Source organism: Manis javanica, chromosome 12 (genome assembly GCF_040802235.1).
Source record: "Manis javanica isolate MJ-LG chromosome 12, MJ_LKY, whole genome shotgun sequence".
NCBI classification, from domain to species: domain Eukaryota; kingdom Metazoa; phylum Chordata; class Mammalia; order Pholidota; family Manidae; genus Manis; species Manis javanica.
Window position 1 is genome coordinate 17,734,397 of NC_133167.1, and position 23,131 is coordinate 17,757,527.

General features: G+C 47.2%; 1 protein-coding gene and 1 long non-coding RNA gene across 10 annotated transcripts in view; one reads left to right on the forward strand and one right to left on the reverse strand.

The window, feature by feature from the left end:
• The window catches only part of TNS1 (tensin 1), a 229,600-nt gene that overhangs the window by 60,275 nt on the left and 146,194 nt on the right, over positions 1–23,131 (forward strand). The window lies entirely within an intron of this gene.
• LOC140844951 (uncharacterized) lies at positions 375–19,584 on the reverse strand. The gene is made up of 3 exons (XR_012123537.1): positions 18,646–19,584; positions 16,356–16,484; positions 375–15,344 (listed from the first exon to the last, which is right to left on the reverse strand). It is a non-coding gene; the product is annotated as an uncharacterized lncRNA (long non-coding RNA).

Consider the following 23,131-nt stretch of genomic DNA (forward strand, 5'->3'; position numbering starts at 1 on the left):
GGGGTCCTCGGGACACAGCGGGGGCTCCGGCGGGGCGGGGGCGGTGCCGGGTTGTCCCCTACCCCGCTCTTTGTTTATGCAAAGCTTGAGGGCCCAGGAGCGGGCTCAGGTCAAGGTGAAGGCGAAAGCTGGGGGCGGAGGGCTGGGTGGGGGAGGAGGGCAATCCGGGTGGGGGGCGCGGCGCGAAGCCCGGGCGGCTACTGGAAGTGGCGGGAGGGACCTGAGCCCCGAGAGAGGGACCTTCAAAGGTACGTTTCCTTGTTCTCAGGAGTGTGTTGGGGCGGGGGGGGGGGCGCCGGAGCGCTCCAGGGGAAGGAAGATGCATATCACCAACCCTGTGGGCCGTGAAGGGCCCTAGTTGGCCAGCCTAGAAAACCTCAGGGTGGGGTCAAGGCCACAGGACCCCGAAGGCAGGAGAAGCGGGTAGGTGGGGGAAGTGGGGTTGAGGTGGAAAATGAGGTTGGAGATCAGCGTCAGGCTGTGCCTGGAGCCTCCTGAGTGAACATCACATTGTTGGCCAAGTCCCATCTTCGTCCTCAGTTTCCCCATCAGTGTTTCCTTGCTGGTCTTGGTGGGAGAGGAAAACGGAGACAAGGAGTCCAGAGGGATTGCTGGGTCGTGGCTGGCCAGGCTGGCTGAGCCCTGGTGTATCCCACAGGCCTGGATGAGGAGTGGTGGGTCAGCTGACAGCAGCTCCTGTAGTGATGGGGTGGGGTGGAGGATGGATTATGATGGATTATTTGGGAAGGGAATGTTCTGTCAGGTGAGCTCAGCTCTTTGGAAGTGGAAATGCCCTGCCTCACATGTCCTATGTAGTCAGTCTCTGCACTGTCCCCCACTGTTGCTTCTATCCTCCCTGCCCACCACCCCCACATTTGCTGTTCACACTTGATCTTTCAGGAAGCAGTTCAGTGAATGGAAGGAGGAAGGAGGTTGCTTCAGAAAGGAGCCTTGAGCACTTGAGGCCCAATATCTGGTGTATCTCATGCTCTGCTTCTTAATAGCTGGGTGACCTTGGATGAGTCATGTGACTTCTCTGAGCCTCCATTTCATCCCCGAGGATATGGGAATAAGGAAAGCTTATTATGAGGATGAAATAGGTAATGTGTGTGAAGTGCCCAGCACAGTGCCTGACACATGCTAGGTGCTAAAAAACATAGTAATTGATGATTATCAATTGGTAGCTCCAAGGGCCAAGCATTACCTTGGAGCAGAGTGCTAATGGAGCAGGCCAGTTCGCTAGTGAATCCACTTCCTCCTGAGTGACCTTGCTCAAGCGAAGTACACAACTTTGCTGGGGGCGTCTGCCCATTTGGAAACCCCAGGTTGGAGGGCACTCCCAGCAGAGGTGCAAAGGGCCTGCTTGCAGTGGGCCTATCTGGACAGTTTCTGCCCCCTCTGTTGTCTTCTGCTTCTCTCAATCCCTCAGCCTTTTCTTTTCCAGATGGTGAGGAGTGAATTTCTGCTTCTCCCTCCTTGTTCTCTTCATCCAGAGCAGAGTTTTTCTACCCTTAACCCCAGAACCTTCTGGTTTCCTTGCTCCTCCCCAGTCTACCCCCTTCCTACCCTCTTTCCTGCACCTGTTCTTTTAATAACAATGAACATTTGTACAGTGCTTCAGGCCTTAGAAGGCACTTAACCACATTATCTGATTTTATTCTTTTAATTCCATCACAGCATAAAATAGGCCAAAAGACCTGTTGTACAAATATGGGAACTGAGGCACCCAAAGGCTGAATGACTGTGCCAAGGTCTCACAGTGCAGTTCCTCACCCATGTCTGTCCCTGGGACTTTATGCTTCCTTCTAAATGTTCCTTCCTGCCCACTGGCAGACATTTCTTAATCTTTACCTGTCCCATTCCTGTTTGCTTTCCATCTCTTGCAGCAGCTGATACATTTAGAGGGGCTAAGGGGATGAGCAGGGTGACTGGGGGACTGGAGAGGTGTGAAAGGTGATGGCTCCTTATTGTATAGCAGCCTCCTGTGTGGAGACAGAAGGATGCCAAATATGACTTCTGCAGCCTGCCTGGCCATTCTTGTATATGCTGGGGGCTCAGAATGCACCAGGCTGCAGTGGTCCTGCTGTTCTCAGCCAAGGAGGCCAACTAAAAGGGGAGAGGTGGGCTGGCAGGGCAGTGGTCAGGCAGACAGATGGGGCTTTTTATAGGATTTTCCTCCTTAGGAAACAGGACCCACTGGTGGTGTAAGCCCCATCCAGCTGGCAAGCTTCTCCCCTAAAACCACAGCTCTTATACCGCCCTGCCTTTTCCTCCTGTCAGGGAGGGCAATGTGAGCCCCAGAGCATGTAGTGAGGCTCTGTCCACTGGGTTTTATAACCAGATCAACTTGGAGGTCATCTTATCCATCCCCCAAACTCTAGACAGGATTAATTAAGCATATGTTTACTGAGTCCTTTCCATATGCCTGACAGTTTTAGGTGAATAAGACAGATGACGCCTTTGCCCTCATGGGACTGACATTCTAATAGGGGAGACAGACAGTAAATAGGCAAACACATTTTGAAGGAAATAAGCTAGAGCAGTGGGTTAGAGAGTGATTAGGCTAGAATGGCCCAGGAAAATGTCTCAGGAAGTATTGTGAGATGAGACCAAGACATGTTACAAATGATCTGAGATGGAAAGAGCAAGTGCAAAGGCCCTGAGGTGAGAGGAGCTTGTCATGCTAGAAAGAAGGCCATGTGGCTGGAGAGTAGTGAGCCCTGAAGGGTTTTGAGCATAAGAGACATGATCTGATCTCTCCTTTGAGAATGGCAGGCACTCTGGCCTTGAGCAGGCACAAAGGGAGGAGTTGGGGGACAGGCAAGAGTCTGCCAAGATTGCCCAGGCGAAGGATCCTGGTGGCTTTAGTCCATGGTGCTTAGAGGAAGGCAGCGAGAAGGGGCTAGGTCTGAGATACATGCTGTGGTAGAGGCCAGAGCCTGGCTGATGGATGGGGTGTTGGGTTGGGAGAGAGAATGGACTCAAGGATGACTCCCTGGTTTTTGGCCAGAGTAAGTGGGTGCACAGGTTCCATTTACTGAGATAGATGAAATGTGTGAGAAATTTCTAGGGAGGATTTCTGCTTTGCTTGATCTCCTTTTTCATAGCTCTTCTCCCATGTTTGGGGATTACTTGCTGATGTTCATCTCCTGTCCTCTCAAGTTCAGCCCGCTCTGGCCACCCCTCTAGTAAGTTGGCTGGTTCTAGATGCCTTAATATGCCATCTTCCAGACTGTTGCTGTAGCATGAACTCATGACTGAGAGGAGATACCTTATTTTATACATGGTAATATGATATAACAAATTACCCTTGAATTTAGTAGCTTAAAGAAACAACCAACCTTTATTATCTCATATAGGTTCTGTGGGTGAGAAATTTGGGAGTGGCTTTGCTGGCTGGTTCTGGCCTGGGGTCTCTTATGGGCTGACAGTCAAGGTGTCAGCTGGGCTGTAGTCATCTGAGAGCCTGATTGGGGCTGGAGGATCTGCTCCCACGGTGGTTCATTCATGTGGCTAGCATGTTGGGGTTGGCTGTTGGCAGGAGGTCTTAGTGTCTTACCACATGGAGCTCTCCACAGGGCTGCTTGAGCGTCCTCACAACATGGTGGCTGGCTTCCTCAGAGTGGGTGAGCAAGAAAGAGCAAGGCAGAAGTCACAATGTCTTTTATATCCTAGCCTTGGAAGATGAACACTATTATTTCTGCAATATCATATTGATTGCACATGTCATCCTTACTGAGTGTGGGAGGAGTTGATGTGAGGACATGATACCTGGAGGCAAGAACCAATGGGTCCATCTTGGAGGCTGACTACACAGACGCCCAGAGAAAGGGCTAGGCTGACCTGGCTCCTGGGAGGTTGTAGGGGTGGTGGGAAGAGCAGGGATGTAGGAATCAGACATACCTGGATTTGGACTTGGCCCCTATTGCCTTCCGGCTATGTGAGCTGGGTAGTAGAGGATAAATGCATGTCAGCTCATATTAGGCACCTTTCTCCTTTCTTGAACCACAGGCAAAGAATGGGAGGAATCCCAGATAGTCTATGCCCAATTCTTTGCCATTTGGACCTGCTTGAGAGGAAATGCGTTGTGCTGGCAAATGAAGGGCCTCAGTGCTCAGCTTATAGTACATTTAAATATGTTTATTGCACAAAGGAGGGTTGAGAAATAGGTTGTACCCTCAGCTTCTAGAACAGTGCCTGGACTGTAGTAGGGGTTCCAGTGAAGGAGGAAAGCAGTGGAATAAAGGAATGTTGAGAAACAAGAGGTTCCTGTTTAGGGAGAGGCTGAGGAGGAGATGAGAACAGGAAGGAAGGAAGAGCAAAACCATTTTAAATTCCCTTCCCCAAAGCCCTCCTCCTTCTGACAAAGATGATGCTCCTAATAACAATTCTAGTCGTTTACATTTTCAAGTTGGGGTATAATTCATGTACCATCAAGTATACAAATTAATAAATTGGTACGTATATATGGGCCAGATCAAGAGCTAGAACATTTCCAGTACCCCAGAAGCAGCCCTATGCTCCCTTCCAAGTCAGTATCCCTCAAAGGTATTTTCTATTCTTACTTGTCCCATTAGAGCTTAGTTTTGCCTCATTTTGAACTTCATAGAAATTGGATCATGTGGTATGTTTTAGTGTCTGCTTCTTTCACTCAAAATTATGTCTGGGAGGTTAACTGTGTTCTTGCCTGTTGCAATGGTTTATTCTTCTTTATTGCTGTATCGTATTCCAGTATGTGAACAAACCACAATTTACTTTTCCGTTCCACTGTTGATTACCATTTGGGCTATTTCCAGTTTGGGGCTATGATGTACAGACCTGCTGTACATATTTAATCATCTGCATCTACACAGAACTTTGTAACACACAAAATGCTTACATTCATCTCAGTCTCGTGAGGTGGGCAAGGCTTATGGTAGTCCTGTTTTATAGAACCAAAATCGAGGACCAAGGAGGGTAACCAACTTGGCCAAGGGCACCTGGATCCAGGAGTCTTCTATGTGGTTCTGGCTCTGTTGTGGGACAAATGGATTGAGAACACGTGAGGTGGAAGAGAAAATGAGAGTGAGGGAAACACAGACAAATAAAAAGGGCTGGTTCAGGCACTAGGTACTCACCATCATTCATGGAAACCCCACTCCCCAGCTCTCATCCTAAATCTCTTGAAGGAAGGAAATTCTAAGCTCCAGTGGTCCCCACCTTTATGTCTCATATTGGTCCTTATCTGTCCCTATTTTTTTCTCTCTTGTTGAGGATTTAAAATGAATGGCCCAGGATATATCTTCCATCTTTATTTTAGCACATGGGCAGTATGTGTATACATGGCAGATTTTCTTGTTTTGCTTTTCTTCTCATTGCCCCCCCATGATTCTACAACCTCCAGGTGCATTGTATTTATTTATGTATTGATTTATTATTTCAGAGGAAACTTCTAGTTTTAGAGTTGTAGATTTACAGAAGTGTTACAATGATAACAGAGTACCTGCATAGCCTACACCATTTTCCCTAATCCCCAGGCACATTGTTGAGAAGCACTTTTCTCTTTCTTGATTTGCTCCTTGTTTTAAAATCACAGTCCCAGCTGCCAAGAGCAGCTCCTTCCAGCAAATGCTGATTGTCCATTCCAGGTCAGGCAAGAGTTAAATGCAAGATCTAGGCAGCTGCTAGGCTGCAAAATGCCCAGTCTCAGCCTCTGGGCAGCTCTTTCTCACCTCCTGCCTCTTTGTCTCCCTTCTATCATCTTCCCACTGGGCATGTCCTGCCCCAAGAACCAGGAGGGTGGAAAGAGGAGGCTGCAGCAATGATTTGGTCTCCTCCCCTGTACCAAAGGGATCTAAATCCCATCCTTTAAGCTGGAAAGGAAAGGAAATCCCATACTGAACCCTTCCCTTTCAGTCACATTGCACATCACCTTTCCTGCTCTCTCATAAACCCACCTGTGGCCTTCCTTCATAGTTTCATGGAAGCCTTGCTGTATTCTCCTGCTACTAGGAAGAGATGGGGTAAGAGAAGTTCATGGCCCAAGGAGCCACTGATATTCCTTGGCCTTGGGCACAGAATATTGAGTTTAAATCCTGACTGCATCCATAACTGGCTGTGTGACTTTGGGCAAGTTACTTAACCTCTCTGAGTCCCAGTTTCCTCATCTCTAACATGGAGATTGTAGTGGGGCCTATCTTGTAGGGCTCTGGTGAGCCCTGAGAATGATAACCCAACTAAAATGCCAAGGTCAAAATTAAGTGGTCAAAAAGTTGCTAATAGTTATTCTTTTGTATTCTTCTGCTTTCTCCTAACTCATAAAAGGGGGAGAATCTGGGAGACAACAAAGCTTGATGAGGCCACTTGTGTCAAGACTAGATACTTGTATGTTTTTCTACTCTTCTCTCTTTCCATTATCAAGGAAGAGTGAGGAAATCACACAGGTGACTATAATGTATCTTTTGCTTGTTTGTTTGCCTCAGGGCACCTGAGATCTGTAGTAGTGATTTTCCGGCCCTTGTCTGTACTCTGGAATCACCAGAGTGCTTAAAAAATACTGATGGATGCCAGGGTCCTACTCTTTGGAGATTCTGAGTTAATTGGTTTGGGCCATGACCTGGCATTGGGCGTTTTAAAAGTGGCAACCAGCAGTGGAATGTAAAATGTCACAACCATTCTGGAAAATAGTTTGACCAGTCCTTATAAAGTTAAACATATACTTGCCATGTGACCCATCAGTTCCACTCCAAGATATTTACCCAGGAGAAATGGAAACATATCCACAAAAGGACTTGTACATAAATACTCGCAGCAGTTTTATTGGCAATAGCCAAAAATAGGAAAAACCCTAATATTCAACAGTAGGTAAATGGACAAACTGTGATATAATGGCCCAGTGGGATACTACTCTGGCAAGAAAAAGAAATGAACTGTTGTTATATGCAACATTGTACCGAATCTCAAAAACATCGTGCTGAGTGGCAGGATCCAGGCACTGGACAATTCCATTAACTCCCAAAAAGGCAAGATATCATGACAAAAAGCCAATTATCAGTTTCCTGGAACCAAGGGTGGTGGGAAGATTGACTGCTGAAGGGTGTGGGGGGACTTTTTCTGGGTGACAGAAATGTTCTTTTTCTTGATTGTGGTGGTCATTATGCAGATGTATACACCTTCCAGATTCACTGGACTACGTGCCAAAAAGGATACACATATTATATATAAATTTTATCTCAGTAAAGTTGATTTAAATAAAAGCTTAGAGGAGTGTCCTTTGCAGCCAAACTTGAGAACTGCTGGTCTACAGCTTCTGAAAACCCATCTCTGTCCTTTCTCTCTTGGTCAGCACTGAGCACAGTGCCACAGGCTTAAAAGCACTTTCTGTGGTAACGGGTCTCTCTTACTCTTTTTCATTTTTGGTAACAGCGTCATTGAGGTATAATTTACATACCATATAATTCACCCATTTAAAGTGTACAGTTCAATGGCTTTTTGTATATTCAGTGTTGTGTGACCATCACGAGTCAGTATCAGAACGTTTTCAACACCTTGGAAAGAAACCCTGTAGTTACCACTTCTCAATCCCTCTGTCCCTCTGCCCCAGCCCTAAACAACACCTAATCTATTTTCTGTCTTCACACATTCTCCCGTTCTGGAGATATCATATAAATGGAATAATAGAATGTATGGTCTTAGTGACTGACTCCTTTCACTTAGCATAATGTTTCAAGGCTCATCCTTTTTATGGCCAAATAATATTCCCTTGTATGAATAGACTGCATTTTGTTTATCCATTCATCAGCTGATGGACATTGGGGTTGTTTCCACCTTTCAGTTATCATGAATATTCATGTACAACTCTTTGTGTGGACATATGTTTGCATTTTTTCCTGGGCATATAAACCAAGGAGTGGAATTGCAGGATCATATGGCAACTCTGTGTTCACCATTTTGAGTTGCGGCCAGACTGTTTTCCCAAGTAGCTTATATTAGTTTTCTAGGTCTACCATAACAAAGTACCATGAATGGGGTGACTTAAAACAACAGAAATTTATTGTCTCACAGTTCTGGAGGCTAGAAGTCCAAAATCAAGGTGTTGGCAGGGCCATGCTCCTCTGAAAACTGTAGGGAATCTTCCCTTGCTTCCTCCTAGCTTTTGGTGGTTTGCTGGCAGTCTTTGGTTTCTTGGCTGGTAGAAGCATCCCTGCAATCCTGTGTCTTCATATGGTATTTTCCCTGTGTGTCTTCATATCATCTTCCTTCTGTATGTCTATCTCTTTGTCCAAATTTTTATAAGGACATCAGTCATGTTGGAATAAGGCCCACAAAAATGACCTCATTTTAACTTGATTATTTCTCTATAGACCCTACTTCCAAATAAGGTCACTTTCTAAGGTATTGGGGATTAGGACTTCAACATATCTTTTTTGGGGGACACAATTCAACCCATAACATAGCTGTACCATTTTACATTCTCAGCAGCAAAGTAGGAACGTTCTGATTTCTCCACATCTTCATCAATACTTATCAGCTGACTTTTTGATTATAGTCATCCTGTAGCATGAAATGGTATCTCATTATGGTTTCCTGATGACTAATAATGTTGAACATCTTCTCATGTGCTTACTGGTCATTTCTGTGTTTTATTTGGAGAAATTTCTATTCAGATTCTTTGCCTATTTAAAAAAAATGGGTTATGTATCTTTTCATTATTGAGTTGTAAGAGTTCTTCACATGTTCAGGATACAAGTCCCTTATCAGATATATGATTTGAGATATTTGTCCCATGCTGTGGGTTATCTTTTCGCTTTGAAGCACAAATGTTTTAAATTTTGTACAATCCATTTTATCTAATTTTTCTTTTATGACTTTTGCTTTTTGGGTCATATCTAAGAATTCATTGCCAAATCCAAAGTCATGAAGGATTGCTCCTATATTTTCTTCTAACGGTTTTATAGTTTTGACTCTTACAATTGGGTCTTTCATCCATTTTGAGTTAATTTTTATTCGTGGTATGAGGTAAGGGCTCAGCTGCATTCTTTTGCATTTGTCTCTCCAATTGTCCCACAACCATTTGTTGAAAAGACTATTCCTTCTTCACTGAATGATGTTGGCAACCTTGTAAAAAATCACTGACCATAGATACAAGAATTTATTTCTGGACTCTCAATTACAATCCATTGATCTATGTGTATATTCTTATACCAATATCACATTATTATGATTACTGTTGCTTTGTAGTAAGTATTGAAATCGGGAAGTGTGAATCTTCCATCTTTGTTCTCTTTCAATATTGTTTTGGTTATTCTGGGTCCCATGAGTTTCCATATAAGTTTCAGGATCAGCCTATCAATTTCTACAAAGCAACTTGTTGGGAGTCTAATAGGGATTGCACTGAACTTAGAGATCAATTTGGGGAGTATTGCCATCTTAGCAATAGTGAGTCTTCTGATCCATGAGATGTCTTTCCATTTATTTATATCTTCTTTAATTTCTTTCAACACTGTTTTGTAGTTTTTATAGTATAAGTTTTGCACTTTTTTTGTGAAGTTGATTCCTAAGTATTTTATTCTTTGTGATACTATTTTAAATGGAATTGTTTTCTTAATTTCATTTTCAGGTTGTTCATTGCCAGTGCACAGAAATACAATTGATTTTTGTGTACTGAAGATTTACCATACAATCTTGATGAACTCATTAGTTCTAGTAGATTTTTAATGGGGTCCTTAGGATTTCTATATATCAGATCATGTCATCTGTGAATAGAGATAGTTTTACTTCTTCGCTTCCAACCTGGTTAGCTTTTATTTCAAATTTCCCCCCAGCTGTCCTGGCTAGGACTCCAACATAATGTTGACTAGAAGTAGCAGGAGGAAAAGTCCTATTCTTGTTCTTGAGCTTAGGGGAAAGCATGCAGTCTTTCACCACTAAGCATGATGTTAGCTGTGGGCTTTTTGTAGATGCCCCTTAGGTTGAGGTAATTTTCTTCTATTTCTTGTTTGTTGAGTGCTTTTAAAAATTAAGATATAGTGGATCTAGTCAATTTTTTCTGCATTTGCTGAGATGATCATGTGGGTTTTTTTATTTTATTGGTATGGATATTATGTTCATTGATTTTCAGATGTTAAAACAACCTTGCATTCCTGGGATAAAGCTCATTTGGTCATGGTGTATAATTGTTATTATTATTTGTTGCTGGCTTCAGTTTCTAATATTTTGTTGAGAGTTTTTACATCTCTATTCATAAGAGATAATGATTTTAATTTTCTTTTTCTTATAATGTCTTTGTCTAGTTTTGATAGCATGGTAATATTGGCCCATAGAATGAGTTGGGAAGTTGTCACTCCTCTTTCACTTTTTGGAAGAGTTACAAAGAATTGATACTGATTTTGCTTTAGGTCTTTGGTAGAATTCACACTTAGGGTCATTTGGGTCTGGGATTTTCTTTGTGGGTAGTTTTTTAGTGTTAACTCAATTTTTAGTTTTTATTGGTTATAGGTCTATTCAGATTTTCTGTTTCTTCTTGAGTCAGGTTTGGTAGTTTATAGCTTTCTAGGACTTTGTCCATTTCATCTTGGTTATCTAATTTATTGGCATGCCATTGTTAATAGTATTCCTTCATGCATCTTTTTATTTTGTAAGGTTGATAGTAATGTCTCCTCTTCCATTTCTGATTCTAGTCATTTGAGTATTTTCTCTTTTTTTCTTGGTCATTCTGCCTAAAGGTTTGTCAATGTTGTTTGCCTTTTCAAAGAACCTACTTTCTGTCTTACTCCTGCAGGGTTTTCACTGCAATCACTTTGTTTATAGTCCTGTTTATTGAGTGTGGCTACTGGACACTCATCTCATTTAATCCTTGAGAAACCACACATAGAGCAGATGTAACTGGCCACACTGTCCCGTGTGAATGCTGAGATGAAACGCTTTACACCAGTCATACAGCCAGTGGTAGGGGACCTGGGGCTCCAGCTCAGGTCTGGGAGTCTGGCTCCTGATAACTTTTCACTACAGCAGGGGGCCTCCCCTGTGCCTCTTTCAGTCTCTACTCTTTGTGGCTGAGGCTTGTTTTCTGATTTGTAAGGGGAAGAGCCACAGTCTCTGTTCCCTCACATCACTGTGGGCCTCAGCATCACTGGGTGAGCCTGTTAAGCATATTCCCGTCACCCTCAGCTTTGGTTCAGTGCATCTGGATCTGGGCCCAGGGGTCTGTATTATTACCTAACACAGTGATTCTGATGCTGGGGTTCCCTGCCAGCACCTGAGTAACCTGGTTTGCCTCTGGAAACTCCTCCACTCCCCTGGGTGCAGGCAGGCCCCCTGGAAGCTGCTGGTTCCTCTGGCTTCTGCTTCCCCTGGGGTGGAGGGTGAAGGATGAGGTAGAACTTGGGTGGGAAGTCATCTCCCCTCTGCTTTATAAAAATTTGCAAGAAGTTGTGACATCCATCGCCTCGCCCCCTAGCCTGCCCCATCCCCATTTTCCTAAAGTTCTTTCTGAGGTGATAGTGTTGGGCCTTCAGGGGTTAATAAGTCTGCCTGGAGTGTGTTATAAGCAGTCAGTAGTGCTAACACACACACACACACACACACACACACACACACACACACACACACACACACACACACACACACACACACACCCTGCTCCCCATCAGCAGGGAAGGGGTGAGGCTGGAGGAGAAAGTGACACTGAGCTGTGACTGGCTTCTCATTTTCCTGGAATGTGGCTCCCAAAAGGTCTCATATTTTTTAGCGTTTCTGACTCTGGGGCTGTGTAAACATCACATGGGGGGTTGCTGCATCTGAGAGACTGTAGGAATTAGAAAGGGGGAGGGTGGGAATCCAGAGTAAAGAGAGAAGGGCAAATGGGAGATGGAGAACAGGAGCTAGAGAGGGATAAAGGAGAGAGAAATCATGGGGTCCTGTTGAAACAGGACACTTAGTGAAATATGCAGGAGGGAACAAAGGCCAGCGGTTTTGCAGGAAGAGTGTGAGGGATTTGGGGAGGGCTGTGGCTAGGTGGGCAGAGGGACCAGTGCGATATAGGAGCCCTGGTGGCATGGGAGGGCATGGGGTGACTACTGGACCCCTAGGCCATGCCAGCCTCCCTGGCCACTTCTAGCTTTTAGCCTGGGGGTCTGCAGTGCTCTCTGGAGCTGGCTAGGCTGGGAGAGTGAGGGAGAGGTTGGCTTTCTTCTCCTGGGTCATGATAAGCCTGGCAGCTAGGACCTGTAGCTCCTGCCTCCTGGGGCCCCGAGGTGCCTCCTGAGAACTCAGCATTGTCTCCAGCTTGGCTCTCCTGGGGGCCAACAGTCTGTCTTAACCTCCTGAATTTCCAAGTCACTTACCTAGAACCTTTTCCAGAGCCTAGATGGCCTGGGAAGGGCCTGGTGGGGTTGGAGTGCCTCTGGCCTTGGGCTCAAGGGGATCTTGACTGCCATTTGCGGGAGTTGTGTTATATCAGACAAGCCCTCCAAAATCTGGTTTCCTCATTGGTAGAAAAATGATGACATTGATATCAGCCAACCTTGCAAGGTTGCTGTGAGGAGAGAAAGTATAGATAAAATCCTGGCATGTGCTAGGCTCTTTCTCTATAGATGATGACTTATTCTGTTATCCTAAGGCCCAAGCATAGCAAACCATTAAGTGTCCCAGAAATCCACCAGCCAGCAGGCCCAGCCAGCTCCTCAAGAATGACCATGAGAGGCAAATCCACAGAAATGGGGAGGGATCACTGGTCTCTGAGGCCAGGGAGTGGAGGTTGAGGGACTCGTGGGCAAAGACTGCTTAATAGGTTCAGACTTTGTCTTTGGGATGATGAAAATGTTGTAACACAGATGTTGCACAGCTTTGTGAATATACTGAAAATCATATTTTATGATGATTTATATGTGTGAATTTTATCTCAACAAAGATGTTCTTTAAAAAAAAACCAACAACCAAATTGTCATGTCTCCACACAATTAAATCAGCTTGGCTTGACTTATGAGAGAAAATACAGTATGACATTATGAGAAGGTCATTGACATGGACACAGTCAAGATGCAGAACAGTTCCAGCCCCAGAAGGATCACTAATGTTGTCTTCTTATAGCTACAAGTTCCTCTGTCCCCAGCTGCTGATCCCTGGCATCTACTATTTTGTTCTCCATTTCTGTAATTTTGTCACTTCAAAAATGTTGTATAAATGGAATCATACAGTAAAAAAAAAAAAAAAAAAGAATGACCATGACCTTACCCCATGCTGATTCCTCTGCCAGTGTCCTGTGCTGGACTCATGTCCTTCTCCTTGCTTTGTCCTGCCCAGGACCTATGAGGCCCTGTTCCCTCTGAGAGTTCTGGCTTCTGGCTGATGAGTGACTCGGGCAATTGTCTCTGCAGCCAGCAGGTGGGTAGGATGTTAGTGGGGCGGTGGTGGGGGGCATTAGGAGGAAGAGATGTGTGTGTGTCCTGGGCATGGTGAAGCTTCCAGTGAGTCACAGATTAACCCCCTGCCTGTTTCTGATGGCTGGGCCAGGGCACCCAAGCGAGGATGTCCAGAGGTGTTTGGGTTCAAACCAGGTTCTGTGCAAGGAAGCAGGGGAGGAAGGTCACTCATGGGTCATACATGATTGGAAGGGCAGCAGGCAAGCTCCAGTGCCTTCTCTTGTGCTCAGAAACTCACACATTGCATTCCACTGTGTGTGCCTGGCTCAAAAAGATCCTTTATCCTTGCACAGACGGAATATATAATCCTCACAACACCACCAAAAGATAGGCATTAATATAATCCCTTAGGGCACAGAGGAGGAAACAAGCTGAGGTGGTTGAGCAATATGCTCACACAGCCAGGAATTGAACCTAGACTTGCAGAGAACCCTGAGAGAGAGCCTTACCTGGAGTTGTTACAGTGGGAGACTCGACCCCGCATCTGATTCTTCTCCTTCAACACTCATTCTCTCTGTAACTGGGCAAGTTGCTTAGCATCATGGTGACTTGCATTCCTGATCTGTCCCTGCTATTGCGAGAATTAAATGAATGACTGCATATAAAATGCTGAGAGCAATAGCTCAATACCAGCATTATGCTCATCACTTCCCTGTGAGTGGGGTCCCAGCACAGAGGTGGCGGTCAGGTTGGGTGGAGGAAGTTCTGCATTACTCAGTTCACCTGAACCTCTGGGGAAGAAAATGAGAATGGTATTCCCTGGACTGGGCTGTCTTGTGAGATGGCGAGCTCTCAGCAGCTCAGTTGTGTTGTAGGGAGACATAGACTGGGGGCAGTTAAGGTCTCTTTTGTTCTCAGATTTGGTTGTTTGGGAGCTGGAGTTGGATTTGTTCCGGCCTCCCATGCTTACAGCCGCGTGACCTTGGACCATTGTCCAAAGTGTGCTGATTCTCCGTTTTCTCATCTATCAACTGGGGACATAAGGACCTTTCTGAAGGGTTGTGGTAAGGATTAAATTAGCTAGATATGGAGACTGCTTGTCATCCTCTGGTGCCCAGTAGCCAGTGATTTGTGACAGCTGTGGTTGGGGTGGTGGCATTGTGGGTATTATCATGAGATGCTCTCTGCATCTGCAGGTGACGATCTCAGAGCTGGAATCCACGTGTAATCCACTTGTGTTACCTTTTCCCTGGGCCAGGGCTGTGGCTCTGCCCCAGAGCAGTCTGCATTTTCCTGCCTAGGTGCTCTTCAGTTGATTCCCTGAGGCATCTGGGGTTCTTCCCAGGTTGAACCACTGTTCCCTTCCACAGACTTAAATCTTCAACTGTCCTCTGGCTTTCATTCCAACCCCTAATCTTCATCTTCTTTAGGATCCACTTCAAATTTTTAAAAAATTTGAAATACTTTTAGACTTACAAGAAGTTTGTAAAAATGCTACCAAGGGTTCCCATATATCCTTCCCTCAGCTTCCCCAAATGTTGACAACTTACAGAACCATTGCAGTTATTGAAACCAGGGGATTAACATTGATCTGATGCTGTTAACTAATCAACAGATCTTGGTAGCATTTGGCCAGTTTATCCACTACTGCCCCTTTTTGGATCCAGGATATATCCTACTATATCTTATCTTATATATCATATATTTATATATATAATATACACACACATATATCTTATGTCTTATATATACCTTATAATCATATAAATATGTGTATCTCCTACCATATATATCCTAATATACATATGTTAAGAGATTTTATTTTAAGGAATTGGCTCACACAGTTGTGGAGGTCTTGGGTCTGGAATCTGTAGGGCAGGCTGGCGGGCAGGAAGCTCAGGCGGGAGTTGATGTTGCTGCAGTCTTCAGGCAGAAGGCTTCTCCAGGAAACCTTAGTTCTTGCTCCTTGTGCTTTCACCGGACTGATGAGGCCCGCCCACCCGCCTGAGAGAAATTTCCTGTATTTAAGGTCAACTGATTGTGGATATTAACCACATCTACAAAATACCCTCACACACCACTTAGACTGTGTTTGATTAAATCACTGGGTACTATAGCCTAGCCAAGCTGACACAGAAGACTAACCATCACACCCAGCCTGCTCGTTCCATAGGAAGCACGAAAGTCATTTAGCTTTCCGTGTGTCAACATGGGTGGGTGGGTGGGTGGAGAATACAGGGGTCTCATCAGGCTGACTTGGGATAGAAGCATGCAATTCTGGTCCAGGCCTCTTTAGTTTCTAGCTTTGACCTTTGACTCCTGCCCTCTGTGAGAGTTTGGGCAAATCCCCCCTTTCATCTATAAAATGGGAGAATCATTATTGTAGTCGGGTGGGTCAGGGGATCAGAAGAAGGATGTTAAATGTGAGCCTTGGAAGCCTGAGTGGGAATGGCCCCTCCACAGGGCTTGAACTCAGGTACCTTCCAGGATGTGCATCTGCTCTTCTGCGGATGCACCTGGGGTACCCTTCCCTTCTTGGGGGAGCTTTAGGTGGTGCTAGCAGCAGCTCCCCTCTCTGATCTGATCACTTTGGAAGAGGATATCCAGAGAGACCAAAGGGGGTTGACACAGAGCCCAGGCAGGAATTGTGGCTAAAGGGCACATGTGTGTGTGTGTGTGTGTGTGTGTGTGTGTGTGTGTGTGTGTGTGTGTGTGTGTGTGTGTGTGTATGTGAGAGAGAGAGTATGTGTGTGTGTGAAATATCCTGAGAGTTGGTGGAGAATAATTGGAGATGCAGGGAGGCCTTCCAGGATTTGAATCAGCTGCTGGGCATGGCTCTGTAACCAGGCAGAGTTCACTAAAACTCCGTATCAGGCTGGTGGGGGAAGAGGGGGAGAGGTCTGGCTTTCCCAGAACTGGAGAAGGAGATGTGGAAACTAGGAAGAAAGGGGGCTTCATGCAAGAGGAACACCCTAAATATGTCCCCTTCTGTTAGGATCCTGACATTCCTCCTACCTGTTTATGTGTCCATGTCCTCCTTTCCATAAGTGGAAACAGGCCTAGGATGGTTCTAGCTTCAGGAGAGGAGTGGGCACTGGCCACAGTCTCTGAGGGTCACCAGATGATTGTCTTGGTCTTCATGGACTACAACCAAGGGGGAAACAGGTTGAGGGAATGGGGTTAGTTCTGAGAGGCACCTCTGGGGGTGGGGAGCCAGAGAAGGGGCACTGGGAACCTAAAGGAGCAGCTGGGACCCCTTAGCTAGAATCTCAAGAAGAGAAGTGGTTGTGTTTGGCTGGGGGAGGGCCGAGCCTTCCTGCACTAGTGGGGCGTGTGTCTGTGGGGGACAGGATGATAGCTGAGCTGCCAGGGACCTGGAGGGAGAGTCTTAGGGTCCCAGTGTGCCTCCCAGTGGCCTGGGGAAAAACAACACAGGCCAGCTGTGCCCCCTGAAGACCCCATCTGTTCTCACTCACATCTCCCCTGCATCTACCCTCACAAATCCAGCTTCTGGGTCCTTGACAAGGTCCAGGACAGGGGACTGGTGTCAGTGAGCATCCCTGGGCAGTGAGCTTGACCAGCCCCAGCCTCGGTAGTGGTACTGTAAGGTGGGGATAATGAGAATAATGTCTACCTTGCCAGGTTGACGTGAAGAGCTTTGGAAACGGTGCACGTAGTGGGGTGACTGTTCCTCACTGGGGTGATGAGTGGGAGCGCCTTTGTGTGCAGCTGACACTCCTGCCCTCCACTCACTGGGCAAGTTAGTGGAGGGGCTGGTGGAGTCTCCCAGGACCCTGGTGCAGGAGTGGGTCCCTCCCCTGCAGGGAGTCCTCCCACGGCTCTCTGCAGCTGCTACTCCTCCTCCCCCCCCTCCCCTCCCACATGAAGATGATAAACACTCTGCCAGCTCAGAACAGGGCCTGACCTCAGCGGCGAGGTATCTCCCCTCGCCCCCCACCCTCCGGGCAGCCGCCGCATTCCTGGACAGGATGAGGTAGGGCTGCTAAGCTCGCCCCTCTCTCCTCTCAGCCTCCTCTATCCTGTCCACTGCACACCACCCGCTGCTTCCTTCTGTCCAGGCTCATCAGAGCCTTGAATGCCAAAGGTCGCAATTGTAGATCTCAGATAGGATAGTCAATAATAGTAATAATAAAAATAATAATATTGGTTACCCTTTATTAAGCAATTGGCATCAGGTCCCACGCCAAGTGCATTACATGGATCATGTCAATGAATTCTCAAAACACCCCCAGGAGAGAGTTGCTATTATTATTATTCCAGTTTTAGGATGGTCAGGGAGGGAAGGCGAGGGCCAGGGGGGAACACCAAGGCTCAGAGAGGTCAAGCTGCTTGCCCAATGTCACACACATAATTATGGGTAGAGCCGGAATCTCTGTGCTGCTGATGTCCCAACACCCCTCTCCCTCCTCCAGCAGCAGTAGGTTCCGGTAGCCTGTCTCAGCCTGGGACACAGGACCACGTCCTGAGAGCAGATGCAGGAATGGGAGGCAAGACCTGCTTAGGGGCCTGGGCCTTCCTGGGCATCTCCGCTGCCAGGAAAGGTGGGTGGGGATTTCCTGGGTGCCGAGAGCTTTGTGGAGGGAAGTTGGTGTCCCTCACTGCTCCTTCCCACTTCCTAGCTGTGTAAGTAGAAACCTGGCAAGCAGGTGGCTCCCTCCAGGGCACACCCTAGCCCCTTTGTCTTCAGGCTTATTTCAGGCTCTGATGGACAATGAAAGCATTCTTTTTATTACTATTCCCTCCCTGAACCTCATATTTGAGAAATTACACTCATTCCTTATTTTTATTAATCACATAAATTTTGGCTACCACCTAGAACTTCCAGGAGCTATTCCATGAAATAACCTATATTTCCATACCATATTGTATGGAAATACATAATTCCAGCCCAAAGCTCGGAAGTGTGATGTTTTGAAATGTTGATCAAGGCTCACAGTTTCCATTTCTACCTTCCAATTCCCCTAGCGGTCTAACCTCCATTCAACTTGCTGCCATCTCTCCCTTTCTGCCACTTCTGTGTAATAACCGTGCAGACCCCAAACCCTGTGCATCCCAGGCCCTCCCACCTTCCTATCCTTCCGCTCCCTCCCACAGATCACATCATTCTTGTCTTCCTGTCCAACTCTTTCATTGCTTTAGTTCACCTCTGGGCCTTGGGCTCCTGCCGGGCTGGTTACCTGCCTGCTTTCGAGATTCAGCTAGCAGGCTTGGGTATCAGAGAAATGTGGGTTCAAATCCTGGCTCTGCCACCCACTGGCCTTGGGACCTTGAGAAAGTCACTTACCCCTTCTGATTAAATGTAAAATGGGCACGATAATGTTGACTTCCGAGGGCTGTGTGGGAGTGGAGATAATGGAAGTACAGGGCCAGGCCGGAGCTGCCCTCGATGAACAGCAGCTCGTGCTGTTACTATTCACCATTCTGCTCTTCAGCCCAGCCATCCACCTGCCAGGAGCCCCGTTCCGCCTCTGCAGTGGATGCTTCAGGTGTGTTCGCAGACCTGCATATTCAGGATGCAGATGTGGGGCCGGGCCGAGGATGCATGACTCCCGTTGTGGGGCTCTGTACCCCACGTGGGGGGGGCAGTTTGTGTGAGCACCCAGCTCCCTAGCTGCTGTCAGGTGCAGTCTCCTTTCTACTGTACAGTATTGTCGTCACTATCCTATACTATTGCTTCAGTTTTTTTTAAAAGGATTTGCTTTTTTAACCTTTCTCATTCTAACTGATAGAATTTGTGGATTTAATCTGCAGTAGTATATTTTTGAATTTATTTATAAATACAAAATATTAAAATAAAATTATTGAGTCATGTTTCCAACTAAAATAATCTCAGATCCCACACTTTGGGAAACATGGATCAGATGAACTTTCCCCCTTGTATGTTTTTTTAAGTGTCAGTTCTTTTTTATGGGAGATTTAAAACATATGCCGAAGTAGCCAGAATAGTATGATAAAGTCCTTTGTACCCACCCTCCTGCTTGAACAACCATCAATTTTTGCTGTTTTGGTTTCCTCTGACTCCCTCAATCCCCCCACCTTTTTTTTTTTTTCCTAGAGTGTTTTTAAAGCAAATGCAAGACATTATATCATTTCATTGTAAGTACTTTAGTATGTATCATTAACAGATAAAAACTTTTAATCTGAACATTATCCTAATACCATCATCATAGTCGACATAATTAATAATAATTTCTTAAGAGCTGCTAATACCTAGTCTGTACTCAGTTTTCCCTGATTATCTCAAAATGTCTTGTTTGTTGTTTGTTTGAATCAGACAGATGAATTTGGGACCCACGTTTTTGTATTTCTATAATAATTGGTTATCAACACGTATCACTGACTCTGTCTCTTCACTGATGAACTGGCGGCACAGATTCACTTTTCCTGACGCGTCCTTGTTCTGTCCCTCACCTCTCCTTTCCATCTCTCCCTGCAGGCTCCTAACTGGGGTCTCTGTCCTGCTGGCTGTGAAATCCAGAGCCCAGTATCCCTCCCATTTTCAGTCCCCTCTCTGGCCTTGATCTGCCCTGCCCACTGCCCTGTCCCAGGAAGGAGGGGCTCTGGAAGGAGAGGGGTGTGGGGTGTGGGGAGCAGCATCTTGGGGTGCTGTCGGGCAGAGAGGAGGAAACTCACGTACCAGTGTCCCTGGCTGCCTCATCTGATAAATATCATGTCCCTGAGATGTCTATGCAAGGCTGCCTGGCTTGCTCTGAGCAATGCGGAAGGGGCTGGTTGTGGGGTGACTGGATGCTGGGAAGCACAGCTGCCTTCCCAGGTGGCCCGGCAGGGGGTGGCCAAGGCCTTGTGGGAACATGTCCCCTCTTTCAGGCACGCCCCCCACCCCCGATGCCCCTGCACCCTCTGCTTTCATTGCCAGCTAAGGCCCTGCCCTCTTGGAGCCTGGTCGGCTGCTGTCAAGCCTGAGACGCTGCTCTGATCCCTGATCCCATCTCCTTGGGGCTGGAAAGTCATGCCCAGAGTCCCCGGGCCTGTGTCCTCCCACTTCTCCCTCTGCTCCTGAGGCCTCGCACCTCAGCTCCGCTGGCTGTTGGATTTGCCTCCTTGGAAATTGAGGGCATGGGGATACTTGGGTCCTCTTTTCAGCTTTCTTCCCGACATCCTGTACACCTTTGGGGAAGCCACAGCCCTTCTCTGGGCCTCACTCTTCTCATGGAAGCAATGCCCAGAACAGCTCTTGACCTCATTGATTGAGTCACCGAGACAGAAGCTTGAGATTGAGGTGTGAGTGTGTTTTTGTGCACGTGTGTGTCTCTAGTGTGTACATATGTGCGTGTACACCTTGTTGCTGCAGCCCTAGAACTTGGGTCGGGCTATGAGGCGAGGAAGACTGAAGTGAGGGCTGCCTGGGACCCCCAAGGCCCCACAGAGCTTCCTGGTGACCACATCTCTTGCCCTTTCCCTGCTGCCTTTTCCCTTCACGTAGCTCAGGGGCCACATCTCTCTTCTGTCTCTTTCCTGTCAGACTTTTCCCTCTGTGTCCGTGTTATGCCCCCTTCGTCCATGCCCCTTAGGACTCTGTGTGTTCATGTCATCTTCTGGGTCCCGCCTTGTTCCCCAAGTCCCAGACCTTCATCCTGACCCACCAGCCCTAAAATCCAAAGACCCCTCCCTCTTGACCCCATGATGGGGATGCCCCTTTCTCCATCTTCATAGCTCCCTCATTACCTCCAAAGCACTCAGGAATTCAGGGGCTTGGGGGACTCACGTCCTCCTGTCCCCTGGTCCAGGGACATGCTTTGCTCCTCAAGGCAGCTGCAGGTGACCCAGAATGCCCGTCTAACACCTGACACCTTTGTGGGCATATTGTCCTGTGTATGTGTGTGCTGCTGATGGTCGTCCCCCTTTCCTGAGCCTGTAATGAACACGAATTTTCTCTGAGAAAGATCATCTCTGAGATGGCCCTCATCTGTCCAGTGGCACTCAAATATGTGGCTTAAATCATCCAGGAGGGGAGATTATTTGAGGTCCTGGAATGAGCCCTGTCTTGGGAGTTGGAAGACCTGGGTTCGAATTCTTAGCTTCTTACCTCCTAGTGGTGGGGTCTTGGGGAGCCTCAGTCCTCTCACCTGCTGAAAAGTGGCCATAACAATGACATTATTGGGTTGTGATAAGGATGGGGTGAGATGAGACGCTGAAATAGCCCCTGGCAGGAGGGGCTCCTGAAGCATCCCACTACCGCATGCTCTGCCCAGGGTGTGGACTCACTACCAGAGGGCAGGGGGTTTGGGCTTGCCCAGCTTGGAGGGACTGGAATGAGAGGAGGGCAGCCTGTAGTTTAGCCCACTTCTCAGGGTGAACTAACTTTCTCTCCTTCCCTGTGTGGGCATCTCAGAGGGGAAACTGAGGCCCATGGCGCACTTGGGCTCCCTGGAGAGGGGAGAGTGCAGGCTCCTGGCCAAGGCATCTGTGCTGGTGGCGCCAGCTTCTGGGGCAACTCCAGGATGGTGCTGCGGGTGGGTGGAATCCACAGGGGTGAGACACCAAGGCCGGAATGTGCCGAGGATGCTTGGGGCCGCTTATCTCAGGCCAGGAATGCATTGCAATATTATTAGCCAGCAGCCTTCATGCCTTTGGCATAACCACCAGGGTGGCATGGCAGACACCTGTCCAGTTCTGCCTGCCCAGGCCCTCCAAGGGTGCCTATGCCAAACCTCCTGCAGCTGGAGTTCATGTATGTGCTTGTGTGCAAGTGTGCATATCAATGTGGGTCCTTGGGAGCCTTTAAGCATGGGAATGTGTGTGCAAAGAGGGTGCACATGTATCTGTACACATATTTCTTGCCTTTATATGTGGATTGTGTGAATTTAAGTGCATATGCTGTGTGTAGTCTGTGCATGCATGCCTGAGTGTGTGTGTACAGAAGTGTGAGTGTGCATGATTATGTGGCTGTGTCTGTGTGAGCCTATGCCTGAAGGAAGCAGGAAGACCTGTGGGTCCTAGGGAGTAGGAGGGAAGTAAAGGATGGAGGGGAGGCTGATGATACCACCAGAACATGATAGGAGGCTGGGAGGGCTGGATGGGGTGGAGAGGGCAGCAGGCAAATGTGCAGGGCAGGCAGGAGGGGCTGCTGGGGCTGTGAGCAGTTGGGGCTGGGGCCACTCCCCTTAACTGGAATCTCCAAGGCAGACCAGCATAGAAAGAACCTGAGGCCAGCTAGCCTGAATCCGTCCCCTGCCTCTAGCACTCACTAGCCTTGTGACCTTGGGCAAGTGACTTAACCTCCCCAAGCCTCAGTTTCCTCACCTATTTGGTAGTGATCATAATAGTACCTGTCTAGTACAGTTATTGGGAGGAAAAAATACAGTATCTGGAAGACACTAAGAGCTCAATGATAAGTGATAACATATCCCCATCACTGTCATCATCAGACCTCTGTCTGCCCTGAGTCTGACCTTGGTAGTACCTCTCTGGCAGCCTCCCCACCCCACCCAGGCAATATGCAGGACCCCTAGCACATTATGCTCATAGCATGGTTCTGAGATGGAGGCCCAGAGAGGGTTCAAGACTGGCCTAGCCATGAGGACCCAGCCCCCGGCAGCTCTTATCACCATGCTACACTGCCTTGCTCATGTTTCTGGGGTGGCAGTGCGTGCCTTCAGGCTGGAGAGGTAAGGAGGGTCTGGAAGGCTTCCTCGCCCAGGCCAGCTGTCACAGCCAGCCCAGGCCCTGTCTCTTCACAGAAGATGCAGCTTCCTACAGCACTGAAGTTTCCACTCCCTGTCCAACTGCCCTTCTATGAGTCTTCTGCT